At 34.3% G+C, this 7,051-nt stretch overlaps 1 non-coding gene across 1 annotated transcript; it reads left to right on the top strand.

Moving 5' to 3' along the window:
* The first annotated feature begins 1,058 nt into the window (after window positions 1-1,058).
* Window positions 1,059-1,230, top strand: LOC116555227. The gene has a single exon (XR_004270430.1). It is a non-coding gene; the product is annotated as a U1 spliceosomal RNA (small nuclear RNA).
* The last annotated feature ends 5,821 nt before the right edge of the window (window positions 1,231-7,051 follow it).

The raw sequence follows: 7,051 nt of genomic DNA, 5'->3' as shown, positions 1-7,051 counted from the left end.
CCAAATGTTTTTAAATTTATTCTATTTAAATTGGTTTGATGGGATCCCAACCCTAACCCCATCATTTTACCCAAAAGAATGGAATATGATCATTGGTTAAGTCAACAAGGGCTTAGAGTAGGCTGTTTGAAGAATGCATTGTTATATAACCAAATTGTCGGTACCAATAGTTGAGGAGAATTATGAAAGAGCTGATATATTCATAGAGAAGAAATGTCCACTTGAATATTATAATCTACACTTAATAAAAAAGCGAAGTTCTAAAAATTAATCTAATTAACAATTATTGCCCAGAATGAAGCTAGCTCCACTTTGATGTTTTGCATAACCCCAAGCCCGCAACTCCCAAACCCATGAGAAAAGATTGGATTTAAACACTACTGAGAATACTACATGCCCACATCATTGTATAGGTACTTGGTTTGTCCATTCTAACATACTGGATTTGTTGACTGACTTTTTATGAAATATGTAGCTGTCTTTAAAATCAATGGAATTATTTTAATTTTGGATTTTCTAATGAAAACAAAAGTAATTTGACAATTAAAAAATATGTATTTATGTCATGCAATGGACAGCACCCAGATTATTAAACTGTTATCCTAAAGATAGGCTCTGTAAAGTAATGTGGTAGCTGGTTTCCAATGACATTGTCCAAAAATTATTCTCATGTCTTTATGTTCGTATTAAGAAGTAGAACATATGTACCCTCTCGTTGATTGTGGGCTGTCCTTGGATCTAACCAATGAAATGAGGTAAATGTGACATTCTAGAACTCCAAGCTTTAAGGTGACTAACAGCACCTACTTTCTGTTCCTTAATGAGTAGTCATAGTAAGATAAGCCCAAGCCACATGGAGAGACCACATGGAGAACTAAGTTGCCTATGTCAGTCCTCTCTGATCTCCCTGCCAAGTGCCAGCATCAAATGCCAACCATGTGAGTGAGCCAAGCTGGACATTCAGGATCAGTTTTGGATTGGCCCGATAGCTTGACATTTACAACCATTTTGACAGTGGCCCAGCACGTATCACATGGAATAGAAAAAAACTCAGCCCTATACTTACCTGGCAGGGGTATACCAGTGATAGCATGATCACTAAAGTGGTTTTCCCAGAGCGAGGCTTATCCATTGCACTCCGGATGTGCTGACCCCTGCGACTTCCCCAAATGTGGAAAACTCGACTGCATAATTTATGGTAGTGGGGGACTGTGTTTGTGCTTTCCTCTTAAAAAAAAAAAAAAACTGAGCCCAAGCATTTGATAGAAAAATGAGAGACAATCAGATAGCTGTTTTAGAATTTAAATTCTGATATGACTTACAATGCAGCATTATAAAAGTAAAATAGTAAATATCTGTAAGATATTTCTTTTTTTTTTGAGATGGAGTCTTGCACTGTCACCCAGGCTGGAGTGCAGTGGCGAGATCTCGGCTCACTGCAACCTCTGCCTCCTGAGTTCAAGTGATTCTCCTGCATCAGTCTCCCTAGTAGCTGCGATTACAGGCGCATGCCACCACACCCAGCTAATTTTTTGTATTTTTAGTAGAGATGGGGTTTTACCATGTTGGCCAACCTGGTCTCAAACTCCTGACCTCATGATTCACCTGCCTCGGCCTCCCAAATTGCTGGGATTACAGGCATGAGCCACCATGCCCAGTCCAACAGGTTTCTCAAGCTACAATCCCTGCTCATTAGCACACTGATAAAACCCTCATGTAAAACTTACTTGTGTCTGGACCCTGTTCTTTTATTGGAGGTGTACTATTCTGCTTCCTACTGTATTAATCCACAGCCTAGGTTGATCTACACTTTCTAGATACAGAGTCAGCAGGAAAATTATAAAAAGTCCTTAATCTCTTCAAGCTGGAAAAAGTTCAAAGGACAACTACATTTATATTATTGTATTTATAGCTATCTTTATCTCTTTTGTTACCTGGACAGATTCTTGCAGAGCTTACTCAAGTACAGGGAACCCTTCTCCATATGTATTTTGAAAAATCACTTGCAGCCATTGCTTAGAATTTTTAATTTATTTGAGTTTGGGTTTCTCTCTGTTTGAAAATTTATGTAAAAAAAACAGCTTCTGAGATTAAGAGATGAGATTCTGAGACAAGAATCATTTAGAAGATTCGCCTCTATTCAAGAAAAAAAAAAACTGATTGTTACTTTTTATATAATACTGTATAATCACTTTCCCCTTCCCTATCTTCACTACTTTATTTTCAGAAAGTTTGCATATAACCATGTTATATCCATTTTGGGGAGGTCTATACTAGCAAAGAACATTTTTCAAAAATTTTTGACTGAATAAATTATTATCCAAGCACTTACAGATTACATTATTTCACTTTTTAGTTTTACTGACCTATATGAGGCCAATAAAGAGCCTATCACTGCATTTGGAGAAAATACATTAGGTATGATGGTCTGAAAGACATCAGCAGTAGCTGACGTGGGATTTACCACTTTTAGTATTCAATATATATTTTAATGTAATGTGCCATCTGTAGCACACCATAGAAATGCAAATCTCAAATCATATTTTCCAGTAAGTTTGCTTTTTTTAATTGCTTGGACAGAGAAAACTTTCAAGAAATTTACCATAGCTAAGTTAGATTAGAATGAGTAAGTGTTGTTTCTTGCAGAGACTAATTTTTCAATAGGCATATGATACTATACTGTCTTATACAGTGTCTACCTTTTCTCTAGGCCAAACATAATTTTGGACTCCCATTGACCAAGAACCTCTGATCCTACTTAAAGCAAAATTACTGAGTGGCATGGTAAACAAATTTTCATATGAATAAAATGTATATAGCAAATAATAAGGGACCCCAAACTAGCATACAGCATTTTAAATGTTATTGAATTTTGCTTTAAAAATAAAATTTAATAAACAAATTCTAGATTTTTTTCTATCTTGCTGCTCTTGGTTATTTTATAATATTTACACTGAAATTTACCCAGAATTAGCCTTTAGAATATACAATGCTCTAATATTGCTGTTATTAGCTACTCATAGGAAATGTTAAATGTATGTATTCTAACAAATAATAAAGGTAAACAATCAATACCTACTTCAAGGAGCATTTTGTTTTTAATATGATGTGTTTGAAAATAAATAGCATAGAGGGCATCTGACTGTGTGGTACCCTGAGAGGTAATTTGCTTTAACTTACTGGACCCGTTCTCATTTGCTAACAACTCCCAGTTTCTATTTTATAGGCTTGTTTTAAGTTCTCCTTGGTCATTTTAGGTTCTGCTTGAAAGAGGTGCATCATAATTTTTATAAAAAACTTGTTGAATTGTCAGATGTTTTCACTAAGCACCAGTTATGTGGGGACCTTGTGCCAGGCACCGGGTCACATAAATGAGAATCATAACAAGGACCAGGATTAAGAAGAGGCAGATAAGTCCTCTTCTAGAATATAGCAGTAACGAAATACCACCACCAACAACAAAAAATCAGTACTCAGTATAATTAATAGTTGAATGCAGTAATTTTACAAAATGAAAATGTAAGTATCAAATATTGCATAAATAGAAGGTGGGTGTGACTCATTTATTCCTTTTGTGTCAGGCTCTGATGTGACTCAGCACAGTGCTCACAGCCCATGCTCTCAAGAATCTCAGCTTAGGAGGAGGCAAAGGAGTAAAGCAGAGGTCAACATGCAGTGTTGTAGTGGGAAATTAAAGATCTGGAGAGAACAATGTAATTGCTGGGGGGATTTTATTTAACATGATGATGGACTCAGTGGAATTGCTTCCTAATTCTGAGCAAAAGACAAAGAAATTGGAGTACCTTTTATGCACATGGATGGTACAGGATGATGAAGCAGAAAGCAAGTTTACAGAAGCCAGAACAAAGAGCAGATAACTTGTGACATATTTTGTGATGTACTTTACATTTGAAAACTAACATCCTGAGATACACATTTTGCAGTTTTGAGTTTATCTGCTTTGTGACCTTGCAGCTGGTCAGCAAGAAAACCAGGAATTTCTAGATGCCTGGGAACTTTGCTAAGAATATGGGGGAGGGTAGATAAGGCTCAATGGTTTGAAGGAAGGCAATTATTCTACTTTAAACAGAGATGGGGGGGTATTATATTAAACAGCACACAACACAGCAAAATTTAATATAGCAACCACAAATTATAAGGTTTTGCTTTACTATTATTGCTATTATTTAATTTCCTTCTTCAGTATTGCACTACTACAATACTACAGTATTGGACAAATTTCCTTCTTCAGTATTGGACTACCGTATATGTACTACAGATACATATCATCCAGTAGTGCTGGCAACATAGATGGATTAATGCATTTTCAGGGTAAACGTCCTACCTATTGATATTGTGACTGCTGCTGTTGTTAAATTACTTTTATGGAAAGGAATATATGATACCCAGTTTACCCAAAAGAGAGTTCCTAAATATCATTTGTTTATTTAAGTATCTTCCCTCTCTTATTATTAATTAGTAAGGAGAAAAAGAGCTAAATGTTTCCAATTTGAATTTGATGTGCTGCTATCTAATTAGCAATTAAAGAGTTTTTACAATCTTAATGAATCTTCATCCCCTTCATCTGACTATCTTTGTTATATTTTTGCAAATCAGCATGCACACAAAAATACAGTTTCATTGAGTTGTCTGACCTAACAAGCACTGAACATTTTTTATCTCCTTTCTCTGAAAGCTTCAGCATTTTGCTACTGACATATTGCTAATGTGAGGAAATATGACTTTATTCTGCTGACTACTAGTTAATCTTTATAATTATATCATCTCTCAAGCATAATCAAAATCAGATGTGAGAAATAGTGACTCTAAGAAACATCTTTATCTGTATAAATGCCTTATTATAAGAAAAGACTTAAACTGAAGCCTCACCTTGAGATAAGTGATTGATTTGGTAATTATTGTTCTCAAATTAAGAAGTTTAAAAGAAAGAAGAATAATTTTCATGTGCATCTTATACATTGTGTTTCAATGAAACATTAAAAAGTTCTGAGAATATGTTTTTATTAATAGGGATAAATAATTTTATATTCTAGATAAAACAACAGATTTCTTGACAGTTATGTCACAAACTGAGCAGCTTAAAACAATAGAATTGTTTTAATTTAAAACTTCAAAAGAATGGAAGATACACTTGCTTATAGGAGCAGGGCATATTATTGAAATATTTGAAAAGTAGATTAGTATAAGGAAAGTTATGAAAGGACTGTTATTTGAAGAAGTAAAAACAATTTCACAGTTCAAGAATTCAAAAGTCCAAAGCCAAGATGAGAATTGGTTCCTTCACAAGGCTCTGAGGGAAAATCTATTCCATGCCTCTCTCCTAGTGTCTGGGGCTCTTGGCATTTCCTGGTCTTCCTTGGCTTGTAGCTACATAACTCCAATCTCTGACTCTGTCTTCAATGTTCTTCCTCTGTTTCTCTGTCTCAAAATTCTGGCTTTTTACTCTTCCAAAGTTATTGAATTTAGGGCCTAAACTAAATCCAAGACGGTTTCATCTCAAGTCCTTTAGCTTAATTATACCTGCAAAGACCATATTTCCAAATAAGATGACATTCACAGCTACTGTAAATGAGGATTTGGACATATGTTTAGGGAGTACTGTTCAGCCTGTGAGATATGTTTCAAATTTTTTGTTTATAATCATAAAAAAGAGTATTAATATATAATCAATTATAGAAAGACAAATAGAAGTCAGCTTATTTATAAGCGTTAATTTGTATCATAAAATTATTCTTTTCCTGCAAGTGATTAAAAATACCAGAGAGACAAGTATTTAAAGGGACTGTATCAAAGGAGAAAAATAAGGTATTGATTGGCTTTATTATGTGTTTTGCTTCAATGACCTATTGCTGGTGAGAGTGAGATCATTGTTAAATGTCAGAAAACAGACAGTAATAAACTATACTGGATGCTAAGTATAGGGATTGTTTTTGTTTCTCTCTGGCATTACCTAAAAATGCAAAGAGGTCCTTGCAGGGCATCAAGCCTTGCAATGAACAAACAAAAGGTTCAGAATCTACTGGATGATATGAGTAACTAGCAGGATGAATTTGCTGCTTTATTTTGGAAACATGACTCATACCTTTTAGATAGGTTTTTCCAATATCACCACCCTATCTCTTTCCAATCATGTTTGATATTTAGGTTCAGCCATGCAGAACTAACAGTTATTAAAACGAGTGTATGCCAGCCATACTTCCAGTTAAAAAGAACATAATAAGTATACCTGAAAAATAAGATGAATGTCAGAAAAGAGAAATATGCTGAATGTTTAAAAATATGCTTGAAGTCCATTTCCATGGTGACCTCAGAGTTTTACTGGAACATATTGATTTTGACATACTTTGTGACTCAGAAAATCTCTCAATTTATTGACTTCTGACCATTTGCTTTCAGAATCTAGGTATAGTCTGGATTACTCAATATCTCATCTAGTTAAGAACCTGAAGTTCAAAATAATGGAAGGTATACTTGTTTATAGGAGCAGGGCATATTATTGAAATACTTGAAAAGTAAATCAGTATAAGAAAAGCTATGGAAGGACTGTTAATTTATTTGAAGTAGTAAAAATGAGACTTCTGAAATTTTCTAGTTCAAGGAGAATTACTAAAGGAAAAAATATGAAAACTAACAATTTTGAAGAAAGGAAATAATAGTAACAACTAATTGCTTAATCACAGAAAAAGGGGAAAATTTTTAGGGAACAATTTATTAGATTGATTCAGCATTGACAGTTGTTTAAGTATGACAAAAGGTCAAGAATCAGAAATGGAAAGGTCATTAGAGAACATGAATAACTTTCAAATCTTTAGAGAAAACTTACAAGCTAACTTCAAAAAATATTTGTCAGTTCTAGACAAGTTAGTATGTCCTAGCATAATAATTGGGTCATTTTAAGATTGACCACAGGATTACTATTAAAGTCAACTCAAGTGAACTCAGAAGTTATTGAAAAAGTGCCAATTATGCTTAGAAGTGGGATGACTATCCAGTATTAACCCCTTTTCTTATCTACCAATATTTCACTTCC

This window comes from Sapajus apella, unplaced genomic scaffold (genome assembly GCF_009761245.1).
Source record: "Sapajus apella isolate SASKATOON/1434 unplaced genomic scaffold, GSC_monkey_1.0 scaffold14, whole genome shotgun sequence".
Taxonomy (NCBI): domain Eukaryota; kingdom Metazoa; phylum Chordata; class Mammalia; order Primates; family Cebidae; genus Sapajus; species Sapajus apella.
Note: the sequence above shows the minus strand (reverse complement) of the source record. Positions and strands in the feature narration are given on the sequence as shown.